The sequence below is a fragment of the Microtus oregoni genome, unplaced genomic scaffold (assembly GCF_018167655.1).
Source record: "Microtus oregoni isolate MIOR12 unplaced genomic scaffold, Mior012 000015F_ref0000493, whole genome shotgun sequence".
NCBI lineage: Eukaryota > Metazoa > Chordata > Mammalia > Rodentia > Cricetidae > Microtus > Microtus oregoni.
Window position 1 is genome coordinate 15,613,176 of NW_024543074.1, and position 18,534 is coordinate 15,631,709.

Consider the following 18,534-nt stretch of genomic DNA (forward strand, 5'->3'; position numbering starts at 1 on the left):
AAAATGGAAACAATGTATAAGTATCTTGATTAGAGGTAGAAATGTATAGTGCAATATGATAAATATATCCTAAAATTTTATTAGTATATGAAATGTCTTAAACAGAGGTAGAAACATACATGCATACAAGATGACAAAATATCTTTGCATAGGTATACAAATATTGCAAACAGAAATAGAAGCATATTCAATATAATTGGAATTTGTATCAATATACAAGAATCTATACCAGGACTCGCCGATGGCGGGCTTGGTGGCAACATGTCTGTGGCGTTCGCAGCCCCAAAGCAGCGGGACAAGGGGGAGATCATGCCCGCCACCATCCAGAAGATGCTGGATGAAAATAACTCTCTTATTCAGTGTAAAATGGACTATCAGATTAAAGGGAAGGCGTCAGAGTGTTCTTAGTATCAGTAGATCTTGCATACAACCTGGTATACCTTGCTACAATAGCAGACTCTAATCAAAATATGCAGTCTCTCCTGCCAGCACTGCCCACACAGAATATGTCTATGGGTCCTGCAGAGATGATTTGATTATTGGTTCTTTTGATGACCAATTTCTTGAGTTCTTTGTATATATTGGAGATCAGACCTCTGTCTGATGTGGGGTTAGTAAAGATCTTTTCCCATTCTGTAGGCTGTCATTTTGTCTTGTTGACCATGTCCTTTGCTTACAGAAGCTTTTCAGTTTCAGGAGGTCCCATTTATTAATTGTTTCTCTCAATGTCTGTGCTGCTGGGGTTATATTTAGGAAGTGGTCTCCTGTGCCAATGTGTTCAAGTTTACTTCCCACTTTCTCTTCTATAAGGTTCAATGTGGCTGGCTTTATGTTGAAGTCTTTGATCCAATTGGACTTGAGTTTTGTGCATGGTGATAGATGTGGGTCTATTTTCATTCTTCTACATGTTGATCCAGTTATGCCATCACCATTTGTCAAATATGCTTTCTTATTTCCATTTGATATTTTTTGCTTCTCTGTCAAAAATCAGGTGTTCAAGGTATATGGATTAATATCTGGGTCTTTGATATTAATTATATCTGTTATTATTATTAACTAATATCTGTTCCATTCATCCTCCTGTCTATTTTTTATGCCAAATGCCAGGCTGTTTTCCATATTGTAGTTCTGTAATAGTGCCTCTAAAATTTTAAACACATAGAATTAGATACTTTACTTTTGTGGAATGTCTTAAATGATGTTCGAGACTGGCCTGACATGGAAAGTGAACTATGGTGCAAAGATATTTCACAGTATACAGGTGATAGTGTTCTCTGATTCTATAAAAATATGGAAAATGCATCTTTGAATAACCTCACAGAGTAGTGACCAAATTCTGGGAAAGAGATTGTCTGATAAAGAATGCAACAATAAACCAGTGCTTTAAAAATGCCTCCCTGGGTCGGGGATGAGGCCTGTGCCTTTAATTTCAGAGTTTGGAGGATGGCACATCATCTTAATATACATAGAGAATTTCAGGACAGCCAGGGCTTTGAAGAGAGATCATGCAGCAACACAAATAGGTAAATAATAAAGAACCAAAAGCCTGTCCCAATCTGCATAGCCATCCTTCTTGCTGAGGAAATGCATGGGGACTCTAATCATGGAAGACACTCTCCCTAGAGAAGTTAGTGAAGACAATAATGATGGATGTAGTAGAAAGCAACATTTGGTCACAGTGTTGCTGCTCAGCTGTGTGTGCTATTGCTGTTAAATCTGTGATTGTATGTGACAACCCAGGAAGGACTTTCCACATCCCAAATCACAGAGGCAAGGCATGGGATATGTCAGGAGCCATTTTCCCAAAGAGTATAGTGGGGGCCATTGTCCTGGGGATGTTTGTGGAGAGCCCCACACCCCAACTGTATTGAGAACTGTTTGTTGGCAGAGCCCACCCCACACCCAACTATCTTGAGAGCTATCTGTTAGCAGAACCTGCCCCACATTCCAACTATCTAGAGAACTGTTTGTGGTTGGAATCACAAAAGGAACGATTCTGCTTGCATAGAGAACACTAGGTGTGTCGACTCATGACCTCGTGACCTACTCGTGACCAAGTGTCCACTAGTGACCATTGCTGCCCGGCAAGATCCCATGCCCCTGCCCCCTGCCCCCATCCCAAGCCAAATTCCTCATCCAAGGACTATATAAGCTGCTGCCATTACGCTAATAAACGGAGGCTTTGACAACAAATCTTGCTTGGCTTCGTTCCTCTTTCCCGCCCATGTCTTTTCAGATAGTGCCTCTTCGGGAGCCTGGAATAACTGACCTGCCAGGCAGGTTACAACCCTAGACTAACTGACCCGCTGGGTGGTTACAGGGATATACATAAAATAAATGGAGACAGCACATAGTAGCATATAGTAATATATGGCAGGTTTCCAAAAAGGTCCAAGACCCATAATACCCATAGGAAAGGAATACATTTGTTCATTGTGTCTTAAAGAAAAACAATGGATCTGTTGATGTAAGACTTCAAAAGGTCGGGGGCTGGAGAGATGGCTCAGTGGTTAAGAGCACAGATTGCTCTTCCAGAGGACCTGGGTTCAATTCCCAGCACCCACCTAGCAGCTCACAGCTGTCTGAAAATGCAGTTCCATGAGATCTGACACCTTCACACCAATGCACATAAAATAAAGTTAAATAAATCATTAAATCATTAAAAAATTAAAAATTAAAAAAAAAGACTTCAAAAGGTCAACAGGTGTCAGAATTAGGACATGCTAGTACTCCCTATAGGACTATAGCATGTGCCTCAGTTTCTCTTTGTGTCATTGTTCCCTTTTGAAGTCTTGATAGTATGGTTTAGAAGTCAGTATTGCTCTTTACTGGGTGATGTGTTGTATGTTTTCCATTCCTGTTGTCGTGTTGTTTGTGCTATAAATTAACACCTGTAAAAGTGTTACAGCATTGAGATTACATGGGAGTATTACGCATTAATTTGGAAGGTTGGTGTTTCCTTCATAAAAGAAGTGATGTCCTCATTGTACATTTTCATTTGTGAAGGATAAAATTTCTCAACATTTGGACCCTAGGGGTGCAGTGGTAACCTGTTGTGACTTTTGATGGAGAAGAAACTCATCAAAAAATAGGTTGACCACCTTGAGAACTCCTATGACAGAGCTATGGGTTGGGTGCTCACATATTATATAGGTGTGTTTCTTTGTTTGTCTTTACTCTTTGACCCTTCGGACTCCATAGGGCTCTTTGCAGGGGGGGGGGCTCCACCCAGTCCTAAATAAATAACACAGAGTTTTATTCTTTCTTTCAAATGCCCAGACTTAACTTGGCTTATTTCTAGCAAATTTTTAACTTATTCCATCTATCTTTTGCTTTGGAGATCTTTTCTTTTTCTATTTTTGTATTATCTTTCTTTGCCTCTTACTCTGTGGTGTTGGTATACCTGGGTGACTGGCACCCGGAGTCTCCCCCTTCTCTTTCTCTTGCTCCTAGATCTTCTCTCAGAGATTTCCCCTCCTGGTTATTCTCCCTGCCTGCCAGCCTCCCTCCCATCCTCTCTCCTGCCTGGCTATTGGCCTTTCAGCTCATTGCTCTACAATCCGGTGTCTTACATAGGCAAAGCAACATAGTTCCACAGAGTTAAACAAATACAACATCTTTGCATCATTAAAAAATGTTCCACAGCATAAACAAATGTAACACGCCTTTAGCTAATATTCCACAATACACAAATGCCAGTCATCCTAAGCCACGTTTTCTGTTTTCATCTATTTCTTAATCAATTTAATTTATTTTTAAAATCCACTTCATTTTTCATCTAATTTTTTTTTTAGATCTGTGTCTTTCTGAATACAGTTCTTTTGTGTGCATCTTTCCTTGATACATCTTTCTTTGAGGGCACTTCATTGGTATATCTAGGGATCTATATTTACCAAAATTTGGATGCCAGGAAAATGTTCTCCCATTTTTATGTTTCTTAAGTAAGCCATCATTTCAAAACATCACCAATGCCTTTTTAATAATTTATGTTTTTTCCAGAATAATATTTCTAACCCGATGTTTTAGATGTTTTGATTACTTGGGGCTGCGGTTCTCAGAATTGTGGCTGAGCTATTGAAGACCAAGGAATTAAGAGGACATGCTAGCACAACAGCCTGAGCACTGACTGCCCTTGAGACAGCCTGTTCAAGTAACTGGTCTAGATGACACCCTTCCACTCAGCCACCACCCACAAACTGCCATGGGTCTAACGTACATTAAAGACATTGGAGATGGAGCCAAAACCAAGGGTCAGTTCATTAGAGTAGATCACGAGACAACATGGTTGACCCTGGAAACTGATGTACAGTAGTCAAGGTTGTGGGAACTTACGGGAGGTTCATTAGGAGAGAATCAGCTATCTATTTAATGACAGCCTCTTTGAGAGACTGGATGGGAGCTGGTTAATCTAGGAAACCAGGAAGCAGGAAACCGCATAGAGGAGGCTGTCATGGTGTGGGGAGGAGAGGTGTACTGGAAAGGGCAGTGGAGTAGCTGTGCTGACATGCTTGACTGAAGGGTCAGGATGTCAGGCAAATTAGAAAACCATCAACAAATGAATGAAGTGTGGGGGACGGTGAGATGGCCCAGTGGGCGAAGGTTTCTGCTATGTCGCCTGAGGACCTGAGCTCCAATCCCAGGGATCAGTGCTGGAAAGAGAAGACTGCCTCCTGTAAGCTGTTGTCTGATCCCCACATGGGCTGTGGTGCATGGTCACCCACCCCACATCTACACACAAATACATTTATGCACTGTTAATTTTTAAAGGGTCCAATGTAGGGTCTGAAGTGATGTCTTAGCAGTTAAAAGCACTGGCTTCTCTTTCAGAGAAACTGAGTTCTAGTCCCAGCACCCACGTGGTAGCTCACAACCATCGGTAACTCCAGTTCCAGGGGATCCATTGCATTCTCTGTCTGAGAGAGCCTAAGGCCTGGGTGTGGTCATCTGCATACATGCAGCAAACACTCAAACACATAGTATTAAAATAAGTAAACAATTTTTTGTGTTATTAAGGATTTTTTATTAAAAGAAATCTTTTTTATTTTTATTCTTAAATACAATTAGTTTCCCTGATTACAACCCATAATCAGTGTCACCTAAAATATAGAAAGGTCTCTACAGAACAACCACTCCAGGTCTCTCCTCTCTCTCTCTCTCTCTCTCTCTCTCTCTCTCTCTCTCTCGCTCTTTCTCTCTCTCTCTCTCTGCATATCTAGGGCAATTGTACTCAGAAAAAGCAGAGCTGAATTTGTCAAATTACTGCCTGCATTTAGAGACTCTCATGGAAATAAGGGAGAGTCAGAAACCAGAGTAATAACTTAAAATTAAAAGCATTCAACGATGAAACCATCTTGTGCACTATTCCGAGCAGTCTTAGGTGTTGGTCTTTCTGCAGATCCCAGCTCTGGACAATGGCAGGCACCCTTGGGAACCAATGGCTCCGTTCACTTGCCATAAGGTTGGACATGGTGCATTTCCAGTGATTAAGTCAACAGGACCATCATGACCCAGAGGTGAAGCAAAGCCATATAGGTAATTACAAACTCTCGTGCAATGGGGCATCTTCGGAGAAAAATTCCCAGGCGGATACTAAACTGGTACCTTTGCGTACCTTTCCATACATTCCTGCCAGATTAGTTTCTGTGTCATTAAAAAGAACAGGATCATTTTGCAGGCGTATCCCTTCACCACTGTCAATTCCAGACACGTTAATGGAGGATCCGCTGCTGGGCCCGGGGAAGGCAGAGTGAACCTGCGGCTCCAGGCGCTCTAGCTGGAAGACTAAGGAGCTCTCTTCAGTGCTGAGGCTTCTATGGTCGGCTTCTGGATGAGTGTCTCTGTCAGCTGATGGAGTCATCTTTCTAGCTCTGACGGACTGCGGTTGCTTAAAGTTTTGTTGGTAAGGTTCTTGCTTTGTGCGTGCGCGTCTGCGTGCGCGCGCACAGGCTGCTGGGAGGCCGCCTCTTCCCTCCCGGCCTCCCAGTTTCCGGGCGTGCTTTGGGCGGCCAAACGGGAAAGGGAGATGCAAGATGGAGGCAGCAGCGAACTCCGGCTCGGATCTCTGTCCGATGGCCCGACTTGGCAGGCAAGCCCCCGCCTGGCTTGCATCTGGATGTAGTGAAAGGAGACAAGCTAATTGAGAAACTGATTATTGATGAAAAGTATTACTTATTTGGGAGAAACCCTGATTTGTCTGAATTCACCATCGATCACCAGTCTCACTCTGGAGTCCACGGGGCACATGACGAGAATTTTCTTGGTAGATCTCAGTAGCACTCGTGGCACTTTCTTGGGTCACATTCGGGTGGAACCTCACAAGCCTCAAGAGATTCCATTGATTCCGCGGTCTCATTCGACACATCCACAAGGCATACACTCTGCGAGAGAAGCCTCAGACATTTCCATCAGCTGTTAAGGGAGACGAGAAGATGGGTGGAGGGGATGATGAACTCAAGGGCTTGCGGGAATTCCCAGAAAAGGAGACTGAGCTTGATAACCTGACAGAGTTCAACACTGCCCACAGCAAACGGATTTCAGCTCTCACTACTGAGGAGGGAAATCTGGACATTCAGAGACCAAAGAGGAAGAGGAAGAACTCACAGGTGACTTTCAGTGAGGACGATGAAATTATCAACTCAGAAGATGTGGATCCCTCTGTCGGAGGCTTCCAGAACATGGTGCAGACTGCAGTGGTTCCAGTCAAGAAGAAACGGATGGAGGGCTCTGGCTCTGTCTTCCTGAAGGAGACAGGAAGCAGGCGCATACAGAACTTTGCCTTCAGTGGAGGACTGGGGGGGGGGGGACTTGCCCCCCACACATAGTGAAACAGGCTCCCAACCGCATGGCATCCATGGGACAGCACTCAGCGGTGGCTTGCCCATGCCATGCCCGAACCTTGCCCCTGATATGGACTTGACTCCTGTTGTGCCGTCGGCAATGACCATAAACCCCACACCAAACCCTGCAGTCTATAGCCCTGAAGCTGTCAATGAACCCAGGAAGAAGAAATACGCAAAGGAGGCTTGGCCAGGCAAGAAGCCCACAGCTTCCTTATTGATTTGATATTTTTGGCTATGGAGTGAGTGGGATGGGTGGAGGCTGGCAAAGGGGCTAATTAACTAGGGAAGAAACTTTCTGTGTGTGCAGTATCGTCTTTCAGAAAGTCTCCTGGGCCCCTAATATTGAGACTAGGGGTGGGGCTAAAGTACCAGCTAGAGACCTGAGTTAGAACCCCTAAGTGTGGAGAAAGGCTCCCCAGGCCCTAAGCAGACTGCCCTGGTTCGTTCGTTCTCTCTCTCTCTCTCTCTCTCTCTCTCTCTCTCTCTCTCTCTCTCTGCCTCCATTGCCTAGGGCTGTTTTCATGTGAAGTCACACACATTCAGGAGGAATCCAGAGCTATAGAATCTTGTGCTGCCCTCTTGTGGCATCAACTTTTGTGTGTGCCACGAGGCAGTTTCTTAAAAATATGACCAGTTAGGGTGGCTCACGTTGAACAGGAAAAGACTCTACTTTGCAAGGACCAGGTTCGTATCAGGAGGACATTGCCAAGCTGTCGGTTTGGAGGCTCCCCCTACCCCCATATACCCCCACCACCACCCAGTAGTGCTGTCTGGTAATTCAGAGCTCCAGGCTAGACCTGGCTAACAGGAGACAAGGTAGGAACCATTGTATGAGCTTTGTACAGATTTGTACATCTGTGTAATAGGGCCTTTTCTGCTCCAAGTGTAGCTTTTTACCTGTAACCTTTATTACATTGTAAATGAATGGTAAGCTGGTTCCTTAGTTTTTGAATTTCTTCCTCTCGGTCTTTAATTCTGCGTTGTATGGTGTTCTTTGTTCTATGCAGATCTTCTTCCACCTAATGGAATCCCTGTTTCATCCGGTCCAGCTCGGTCTCCAACTCTTGTTTAGAGGCTTTCTGCCTAGCTATCTGGTCTTGTAGATCTTCACTTGCTGAGCCTCCATATCCTGCAACTCAGATCTCAACTGATGTATCTGGCCCATCTGCTTCTGGGTCTCCTCCTTTTGCATCTCCTTCTCACGTCCAAGTTCTAGCTCCATGCTGCCAGCAGTACTGCTATCCAGGCCTTCAAAACTGGAGCCTTCCTTTAAACTCGTTATCAATTTTTCTTTAATCTGCAGTATTTGCGTAGCTTTCTGCTTGTAGTCAACTAATTCCTGCCTAGAAGACTCCAAGCCCGACCTATGTAGCCTGACTTGCTGCTGGAGCTCATCAACCTTCTTCTTCTCCTCAGAGTACTTTCTTCCTGCCAGAGTAACGGCTTCTGCCAAATTCTGACGTTCTGCTTCCATTTTATTAAGGCATGCAGTGAATTCACTCTGCATCTGGTTGTAGCTCTCCTGCTTTCTTCAGAGTGGCATCGGCTTCATGCAGCCTCTCCTGAAGAGTTTGCAGAGCGTGGTTCTGTAGGCTACTGCCTTCATTGTGATCCTCCATTATTGGTGGCTTTTCACTCTGCAAGGTTTCCAGTGCTACCCTGCGGGAACTCAGCACCTGCCAGCCTTCTGCAGCAGCACCTTGAGCACAGCCAGCTGGAGTCCTTTGCAGCCACTGCTTCAGTAAGGTCATCAACTTGGGCTCCTAGTTCCCGAGATATTTGATCACTTTTTGAATGGTCAACATTCCATTTTTCAACTCTTGCCCTTATCTTATTTAATTCTTCTTGAGTTTCTTTGGATCAATGAAATAGCGAGGCCATTTCCTGGTTTAAAGGCTGGACTTCATTCCTGAGCAACTGATTCTCCAGGTGGAGATGAGACAATTCATGCAATCTGTTCCCATCGGTAGGTGCCGGGCTGTGTTCCTTGCTTTCCTTCGAGGATCCCTGGTGGCCTGCAGGCACAGAATCAGAACTGTTCCCTTCAGGACTTTGGCTCCCAGGATTCTCTTCAGTGGCCTTGGTGGTGGTTACACTTGTGTCCACAGAACCGACGCTTGAGGACTGAGAGCTTAGAAAGACGGGCACTTTGCCCTTCTCTTTCTTAATCTCCACTCTCCCAGTCGGCTCCTTCTGGGAACTGTTAAGAAAATCAAACAGCAGCTCCTCATCAGGCTCTGACATTTTCCTTCGAACAAACTGTGATGAAGGCCTAGGGACAGATGCATGTTCAGTGGGATGGGAGACCTCTCCGGATGGCCTGGATCCTTCTTTCACATTTGCTGTGACAGCTGTGACGGTGGCTTTTTGATGCTGGATCTTCCCAGCAGCTGGGGAAATATCGTCAGCTTTAGGTCCAGTCTGGTATGTTGAATCTGTGTTTTGCTGGCAAAGTTCCGGATAGTCAGTATTTTTGCTATAAAAGATGTTACTGGTGTGGGGGCCAGCCATGATAAGCTATGTATGGACAGGTCACCCAAAGGAAGTTCTTTATTTCCAACCATTATCACCTGCCAGAGTAGTCGGCCCTCGATAAATTTAATAAGAGGCCCGAGTCTCAGTAGTTTACCCTGAAGCAATGCCTGGCTGCAAGAGGAACCACAAGCTGAGTTACCTGTCTCTTACCCAAGAACAGATCATTCAAAGGAAATGCCTGGCATTCCAAGCATGTAGATGGATCACCTGCCAGTGTTCTTTCACCAGGACACCCTAGACAAATGTCAGCCAGTCAGGTGTCTTAAAACCTCAGAAACCCCTCACCCCCACCTTTACTACTATAAAACACTGTTCTAATTGAGCTCAGGGTGCTCTAGTTATTCCAATACACTGGACATGCAGAGAGACTGAGCTTGCAAACTTGATTAAAATAAAGGCTCTTTGCTTTTACATATGGTACTCGGTTTCCTTGTTGGCTTTTGCGGGGACTTCGTGGATTTGGGCATAACAGCTGGTATTTTCCTTTCTGAGAGCTGTTGCAGCCCCTTGATCAACTCAGTTTAAAAGATCTTCTGCCCTTCCAGCAAGAACAGCAAACCAAGACATATGGTAGCAGGATAATCCTACTGAGGACCCCGAGTGACACCGCCATGGCCTTATAGCCTACCCAGGCCGCCAGAGGAGCAGGCTGCTCCTGGACCTGTTAAAAAAGGGTATAATCTAAATTTGACTTGATTTTAAATTTATATCTCCAGTCCTGCAATATTGTTTCTTTAAAAAAAATCAATCTATCAAACAAACAAACAAAAAACATCCATTTTCAGTTGATTATAAGGAACACCTCTAAATAACTGGTACATAATGTATAAAATCTTCTTAAATCTGTTTTCCTAAAAGAAATCAGGGGTTAATTATTGTTGTTAGATGCCTAAGTCTAACACAAATGATAAAATTAACTTTTGAGTTGCCTGCAATGCTCTATACTTACAATGAAAGCAAACAAATAGCAGTAAGCACACTGATAGAATATTCATGTATTGATCGTGCGTTTGTTGGAAGAGCACTTCCAATCAGGAGACAGGAGGCTGGTGAAGCAAGCTGAGCTGGGGAGACAATGGAAGCAGACCCTGGTGTCTTCAGTCTCTGGTTGGCTGGTGCTGCCCTGGCCTCACCCGAGGCTTTCCTATTGCAAAACCTGACACACCAGCACCCACCTCTCTTTCCCCTCAGACTACAGGGCTGTGTACTGTCTAATCAGTGTGGCTAAAGGGAAGGCAGCTAAAGGGAAAGAGATAAATGGGAAAAGGGGAGAAAAAAAAATGAAAGAGCAAACATCACAGGCAAGGACCCTGGAAGAAATGATCAGAGGCCAAAAAGGAGCTCAAGAGGAAAGAGGATGGAAGGGCTTTTCCTACACATGGAGAAGGTACAAGTAGAGAGGTCATGACTAGATCATTAAGTTTGTGAAATTACAAGATGGTGACTTCTTCCTCATCCTCCTGACCTAAGACAAAAGCCTGGCAGCTTCAAAAAAGGTCTGATGGGCTTTTCCTCCTGACAGTAGGACCCCACCACCACCTATGGACCAATCCAACAAGACCAAAGCCAGACCAGAATGTGTTTTTCCCAGACTTATGGATCTATCAGCTGCACTGTCTTCGTTCAATCTGGACAGTCATAAAATGGGGGTGGAAGACCTTAAGAGCCCCCAGACATCAAGGAGAGACAGAACCTCAGCTTCCTGAGGCCCCCTCTGCTCTGCTCAGGGTCTTTCCTGTCTGTCTGTCTTGCTCTGTATTGTGATTCCTCTCCCCTAATAAAAGCCTTCGACAGGCTGACTCTGTTGCTGAGGTCTGCTGTGTCTGAGATCTCACTCCACCACCCTCCCTGCTGTGCTCCATAGTTTTCCTGACTTTAATATTTGACCTGGCAGAGAAACAGAATCCCAGAAGGCCCCTCACCTGCAATACAAGTAGAGGTGCTCAGGGTGAACTGGCCAGGGGGAGAGGGGCTTGTGCCCCAGGTAGGAGACAAAAGCAGTTGAGATTCCAGAAATAAGAATGTATAAATAAGAAATATAAAGCCTAGGAGATTGAGAGCAGACTGTCAGCAGCTCTCTAAGCAGCTTAAGGATTAACTGTTAACAGTGGATTACTGTGCTTTACATCCCATAGCTCTATATACAAGGCCGAAGCATCTCTCTGCAAACTGAGAGCCTAACACCCCCCACCCCCAAACCCCCATCCATCTTTGATTAACAAGGGATATGAGCTGAGTTAACTTTTAGGAGATAGATACATGTAACTGCCCAGCAGGTCAGTTAGTCTAGGGTTGTAACCCGCCTGGCAGGTCAGTTATTCCAGGGTCCTGAAGAGGCACTATCTGAAAAGACATGGGCGGAAAAGAGGAATGAGGCCAAGCAAGATCTGTTGTCAAAGCCTCCGTTTATTAGCGTAATGGCAGCAGCTTATATAGCCCTTGGATGAGGAATTTGGCTTGGGATGGGGGCAGGGGACAGGGGCATGGGATCTTGCTGGGGCAGCAATGGTCACTAGTGGACACTTGGTCACGAGTAGGTCACGAGGTCACGAGTCATTGGTCACAAGGTCATGAGTCATCATCAGTCAGGAGATCATGAGTCGACACACCTAGTTCTCTATGCAAGCAGAATCGTTCCTTTTGTGATTCCAACCACAAACAGTTCTCTAGATAGTTGGAATGTGGGGCAGGTTCTACTAACAGATAGCTCTCAAGATAGTTGGGTGTGGGGTGGGCTCTGCCAACAAACAGTTCTCAATACAGTTGGGGTGTGGGGCTCTCCACAAACATCCCCAGGACAATGGTCCCTGCTATACTCTTTGGGAAAATGGCTCCTGACAGATACACATGACCTCTGCATTGCACATTATCCCTGCTATGTGAAACTGGCAGCATCAAAGGGGGAGATCACAGGGCTTCAGTAAACACTACCTGGAAGTACCAAGGAAGATAATAGACTAAGTACAAACACTAGTTTAACTGAAAAGTGAAGACTGTAAAGTAAGGCAATCTGTATCTGAGTTTTACCTTGAGATTGTAAAAATTCCTTTGTTCAGACCTAGTGCTTGATGCCCCTACTATAAGAAGGTAGATTCAGAACAGCCTTTGGCACAGCCTTACAAAATCCATCTCTGGCATGGTCTCAGCTGGCTGATAAACTTTTTGTGCCCCATGGAGGTTTTTATTTTAATTTTTATTCTTTTTCCTGGAATCAAGTTTGCTTCTGGATTATTAGACTTTGGTGGTCTTTCTCCATCTTTGTGCACCTGTGTGGACCCAACATTTACAATCTCAGAGACTTGCCACCGTGTCAGAGCGCTGAAGATCACACACAGGTTATTGTGAGGAGCTCACATCCTTGCTATGTGGCATCTTCTGAGTGGGGAGAAGACAAAAGGTCACAAATTCTTGTTTGAGTTCACTGGTGATTACTAACTGAGTTCAATCAGTACAAATGATCTTGCTCTAAACTGCAAAGAGAAACTCTTCAAACTGATACCAGAAGGGGACCTATTTAGGTGGAAGGAACTGACCAGTGGGAGAAGAAAAACATACCAGGCGTCCGTGCAAGCAAGAGGAAGGAAAACAGAAAATAACCATGAGGGCTGTGCAATGTCCTGGTCCTGGGATGTGTGTGATCTTCACCACATCCTTCCTACATCCCCTCCTGTACTTAGTAACCCTTCCTGCAGGCTGTTGGGAAAGAAAAGGAGGCCACCATGTGGTTTACTAGTCTGACAAAATGCTCACGTGAGTTCTTGCTATATCACTTGAGTGGTTCTCCATTCCTCCAAAACCAGGCTACGTTTAAAATCAAACTTTAAAGTTAAAAGAAGCAAAATTCATATAAAAAGACTTAACTGTAGACTTCTCTCCAATGAGGTTGGCCAAGATATTCAGCATAGTGGAAACCTGTTTTAATTCTTTATTTTCCTCTTTCCCTTTTTTCTTTCCTTCTGTCCTTCCATTCCCTCCCTCCCTCCCTCCCTCCCTCCCTCCCTCCCTCCCTCCCTTCCTGTGTTGTGTTGTTCTGTGGCTGAGTCCTCTTCCTTGCCTATGGCTTTTTTTTTTGTTTGTTTGTTTTTGTTTTTCGAGACAGGCTTTTAAGGCCTTCGTGAAGTAAAGTGCTAACCCACCACCCTCTTTCCATATGGAACTTTATTGTAGACAGTAGAAAGTGATAATGTATAGTGTTACATTATGTTCACTGGAAAAACTCATCAAGAGATCAGTTTGCTTTGGGTAAATATACATGTATTTGCAACATAATTGCGGAAACTCCAAGAAATGATTAGCAATCCAGGAGATGTTGAAAGACCCCAGTGCTGGGCAGTCTTTCAGGCTGAGGAGACCCTCCCAAGGAACAGCGAGTCACTCTTCGGATGCAAATAGCAAGAGGCTTTATTTAATACACAGGTACCTGGGGCGGCTTAGTCTCTCGGAAGACAAGCGCGCCTGCAGACTGGGGGAAGGTCTTTTTATAGGAAAGAGGGCAGCAGAAGCAGATTACAGAAGCAAATGCATCGTTAGTGGTCAGTTGGAATGGGGCAAGGGGCACAGGGGGTTTTTCCTTTCCCAGCACAGATGTATGGGAACAGACATCCTGTTAATTGATGTCCTGTCCTAATCTATGGATATAAAGATCCTGTTTTGCAGCCAGGGACCCTGACCTTACTCTGCACTTACAGTCGTACGTCAAAAGCTTTGTGAAATGACGTTACAGCAGATAAGCTGGGATCTTTCATAGGGGGAGTTGTCTCTTCTGTGAATTACTGATATTCTAAATTGGGCACGTATACTGACTATAGGCATCTTGTTTCCCTAAGCAACCGGGATGTTCTCATTAGAGCAGGCCAGCTGCGGGTTCCTTATCGCTTGAGGCCAGATGGCTGACCGGCTGACCGCGGATATCTTGCCTGGCTTCTCCGCCCTCATTTTCAAGTCGAACTTCCCTGCTCTAATTACTTGCGTTGCTGCAAAGTTTAAGCCTTGCAAAATGGCGTTACTGCTGCTTAGTGAGTGGGGGTCTTTCATTCCCCCCCCCCTTTTTTTTTATCATGGATTTAATCATAAATTTATGTGTTTAAAGACCTCTACGTCATTCTGCTTTAATATCTGATATTGCTGGGAGAGTACCATGGTTTGGATAACTGAAAGTCTGTCTTTTATAAATTGCACCAGGCGATTTAAAATGTAAGGGCCGATTGTAAAGATAAGAAGTAAAATAAGTAGGGGCCCAGCTATAATGGAAATTAAGGCTTTTAACCATGGTGATTTATTAAACCATCCTTTAAAATATCCTTGTTGAGAAGATAGTAGAACATCTCTAGGGTTTGCAGAATAGCTCTTAGCAAAACTATCTGAATGAGGCTTGAAAGTAACTACATGGTAGACATTGTGAACCACTGTAGACCCGAGAATAGCACCCAACATTGTGGCAATAATAGTCTATTGACTACAAAGAGCTTAACTCAGCCCTAAGAAACACATGGATGCCTTCTCCTAAGAGGCAAGTTTAGTATTATGAAGACAAATCTCTTTTGCTGTAGACACCGGGAGTGTTGTTCCTCAGCTCCAGAGAATGTGCCGGAGAAGTCAGTTTCGGTCCAGCTGGCACCACATGGCATTTACGAGTTTCCATTGCATCCCGTAGCATCAGCATTATCCAAATGTACAGGGTTGTGTCCATTGTGAGAACTTTAACAAACAATGAGAGAAAATGCAATACAGGATGACAAATGTTTAAAACAAAACAGAAAGCCCTAAAGCCAGAGGACAGCCAATGAGGACATAAATATCTTTTTGAGACTGACCTTACCCAGGCTTCACATTTGTAAGTACAGCATCAAAAAGTTTTAACATCCCATTGATATCTATTTTATTATATATATTAAATTACATCTGTTTACCTTTTGAAAGTCATATCATTTTATAACCCCATAGATTAAAACAAGATTTTCCTGTAGAAAAACAAAACCTGTCAAGAGGTAAGGAGGCTTTAGGTGTGTTTGCTTCTCTCTGCAGTTATCTGCACAAAACGGTCTGATCTGGAAAAGTCTCAAACTGTACTAAATAATTCCTGTCAATAGGTCCCAGACACACAAAGGAGGAACAGAACAGAATTGTCTTTTGCTTCTGCTGTCTGATATTATGCTTCAAAAGACATTAAAAATGAGCAGAGCCCTGTGGGTTTCTGACTTTAGGAAAGAAGAGCCTTAAAGGTGATGTAAGCCCATCTTACAGCAGATGTGCCTGCCCTGTGCAAGCCTTGAGCTCAGGATTCCATCATCAAGGTCAACCATTGTCAGCAGATACATGAGCAGCAGCTAACTAGCCAGGCAACAGAGCTAGTGGCAACGATGCCAGGGTGTTTTGAACCCAGAACAGGACAGGAGGGAGGGAGGTCTGTCCAGTCATTTTTGCTGGTCTCCAGGGCCAATTATATCAATTTGTTTTTTTAGAATCTTACTTATCCTATCTATCTGACCTGAGCTTTGAGGTTGGTAAGCTTAAGTTCCAATTGATCCCCAATGTCTTGGCCACACCCTAACTTGCCTGGGCAACAAAGGCAGGCCTATTATGGGACATGATTATCTTGGCCATCCCAAACCTTAGGATGATTTTTTTTTTTTTTTGATCTTCTTAGCCATTACATTGGGTGTCTCAATCTTGGTCAATGTATGATGGCTATCTTCTTTGGCAAATGCGTGGCCTCCTGGAGGCTCAAAATTTCCGCAGATGTCAACAGTCCTTTTTGTCTGTATATTGCTTTATATATATATATATATATATAGGTGAGGGCAAAAGCATACCTGCTGTTAGTATAGACGTTTCCTCTGCCATCTGTAGAGCTTGTATCAAAGCCACAAGTTCAGCGTTCTGGTCGGGCCACCATCCCTGAAGGGAGGCTACTGGCCCAGATCATTTGCTTCCTGTCCACCAATGTTGCCCCCGCCTTCCGCTTACCTTCGGTCTTCTGTACCTGCTTAGCTCGGACCGCCAGCCTTGTACCCCTGGCAAGCTTCACCCTCATTTTCGGTTCTGCCTGGCACAGCTTAGCCTGCCATTTTGCCATTCGCCTGTCCTTTAGGCAGATGCTGGTAGGATCCATAGTCCATCGACGTCAGCCCAGCACAGGAGCAGTAGTCTGGCACAGGAGGGCACCTGTGGTAGCATGGTGACTGCTGTATCGCAGTCTGACATGGGTGAGGGGAGCAAGACTGTAGAGTGAGCAGTCAGGGCTCATGCAGGCTTTAGAGCAAGCACAGCATCAAGGCAGTTGCTAGGAGGTGAGGATTTCTTCAGCAGTGAAGGCAGGGAGAGGTGGTCATCCTGGTGAGGAGGGCGTGGTAGAGGCAGAGGCAGACAAGCAGCCTGTGTCTCCTGCAGAACTGAAAACAGCAGCGAAAGCAAAAGTCCCTCGTTTGGTCAACAAAAGGCTTTGGTCATACATTCAGAAGTGACCAGGGAGGAACGAGTCATTTATTTGTCTTTTTTCCAAATTTATAGTTCGTAAGGTGTCCAGTTTGTATTCTTTACTCAGTTCCAGTGTCCCTCTTTATCTGTCTTTGATCTTCTGTTGCCCAGGCTCCTAATCTGTCTGAGTCCTATCTTTCTTTTGCTTCCCGCCTCTCTCTCTCTCTCTCTCTCTTTTTTTCTCTCTTTCTCTCTCTCTTTTTCTCTCTCTCTCTCTTTCTCTCTTTTTCTTTTTCTCTTTCTCTTTCTCTCTTTTGTGGCTACTGCTGTCTGCTGACCTTTAGAGGTTGGGTAAAATGCCTGTAAACTTTCATTAATCATTTAAGGAACACAGATTTTAACTGGCCCCTGGAGAACCTCTCTTATCTCGGCCGAATTAGTGGGGTGCCTTGCAGCCCCCGCCTGAGATTTGCCATGAGCCCAGCATTTTGACTGTCAGTTTCTCCCTTTAGAAGAATGAAGATAGATCCATATTTTTTCTATGCACAAAACTGAAATCCAAACAAATTAAAGACCTTAACATAAAACCAACAATATTGAACCTTTTATAGAAGGAAAAAAGTTTAAAATTTATTTTAGCAAGGGATATAATCAACAGAACGTAATATCAACCTGTAGAATGGGGAGGTATCATGAGACATATAAGGAACTTAGGAACTTAATCCTCATTAGTACAATTACGTCACAGACCAAAACTGTAAATTCTCAACAAATGAACTTGAAGTGACTGAAAGATATTTAAAATTTGTTTAAATACAACATCCTTAATCATCAGGGAAATGCAAATTAAACAATTTTGAGGTTTTATCTTATTCTTGTAAAACTGACCAAGATTAAAAATATCATTTGACAATTTATGCTTACAGCTACTTTGAACATTAGCATGGTGGACTTTCAAAATTAGATAACATATTACCTTAAAAACTTAGCGACATCCTTTATATTATCATTGACAGAATCTGAAAACAACTCAAAATGCACCTTTTTTATATTAATAATAAATGAGAATCTTCGCCATGTTTTTTTTTTAATAGCCATAAACATTATAAAGAGTCAAAAGGACCATTTTAACTCAACCTCATCATTTAGTAACACCCCCTTTGCCATTGTAGTGGGGTGAGAGGCTTTAGCAGATCTTTGTCTTGTGGGGCAACTCAGGGCCCCCACCTTATCACAAGCATTGTGAGCAGACAAGTGTTAAATTCAGATCTAAACATGGGCTGGCTTAGAAGCTCAGCTGGGCTGTTCATATGGCCCCGGCCCTGTGCCAGGCCTTCTACAGCAATAGTTCTTGAAGACAGTGTAGTCCTGCATCCATCTAAACAGAACTGGGAATTTACTTTTCTTCTAGACACACTGCATAGTAGTTTTTTTTTTTTTCAAATAGCATATTATTTTAAAGTGACTTAATTTAATTTTCCCAATTTTTAAACCAGAGGCTTTTACCTGGATGCAGCACATGATGACTGGTATAGAGCATCCCCAGAAGACAGATGTTATTAGGGCTGGCAGGCCCTTTTAATGTCAGCTTATTCCATTAGCTACTACTCCTGAATCCACACTTATCATTTATCAACAGCCACAGGGAAATTTACTTGCAATCTCTTGCCCTACTGCCAAAATGGAAAGGTCCAGGTTCTTTAGGGGACCTTTGCTTTTTAATAGGGTATCCGACCCCAGAGAA

The 18,534-nt window shown here is 44.0% G+C and overlaps 2 pseudogenes; one reads left to right on the plus strand and one right to left on the minus strand.

Moving 5' to 3' along the window:
• Positions 1-5,444: 5,444 nt before the first annotated feature.
• LOC121456954 lies at positions 5,445-9,941 on the minus strand (annotated as a pseudogene).
• Positions 6,030-7,062, plus strand: LOC121456955 (annotated as a pseudogene).
• Positions 9,942-18,534: the final 8,593 nt, after the last annotated feature.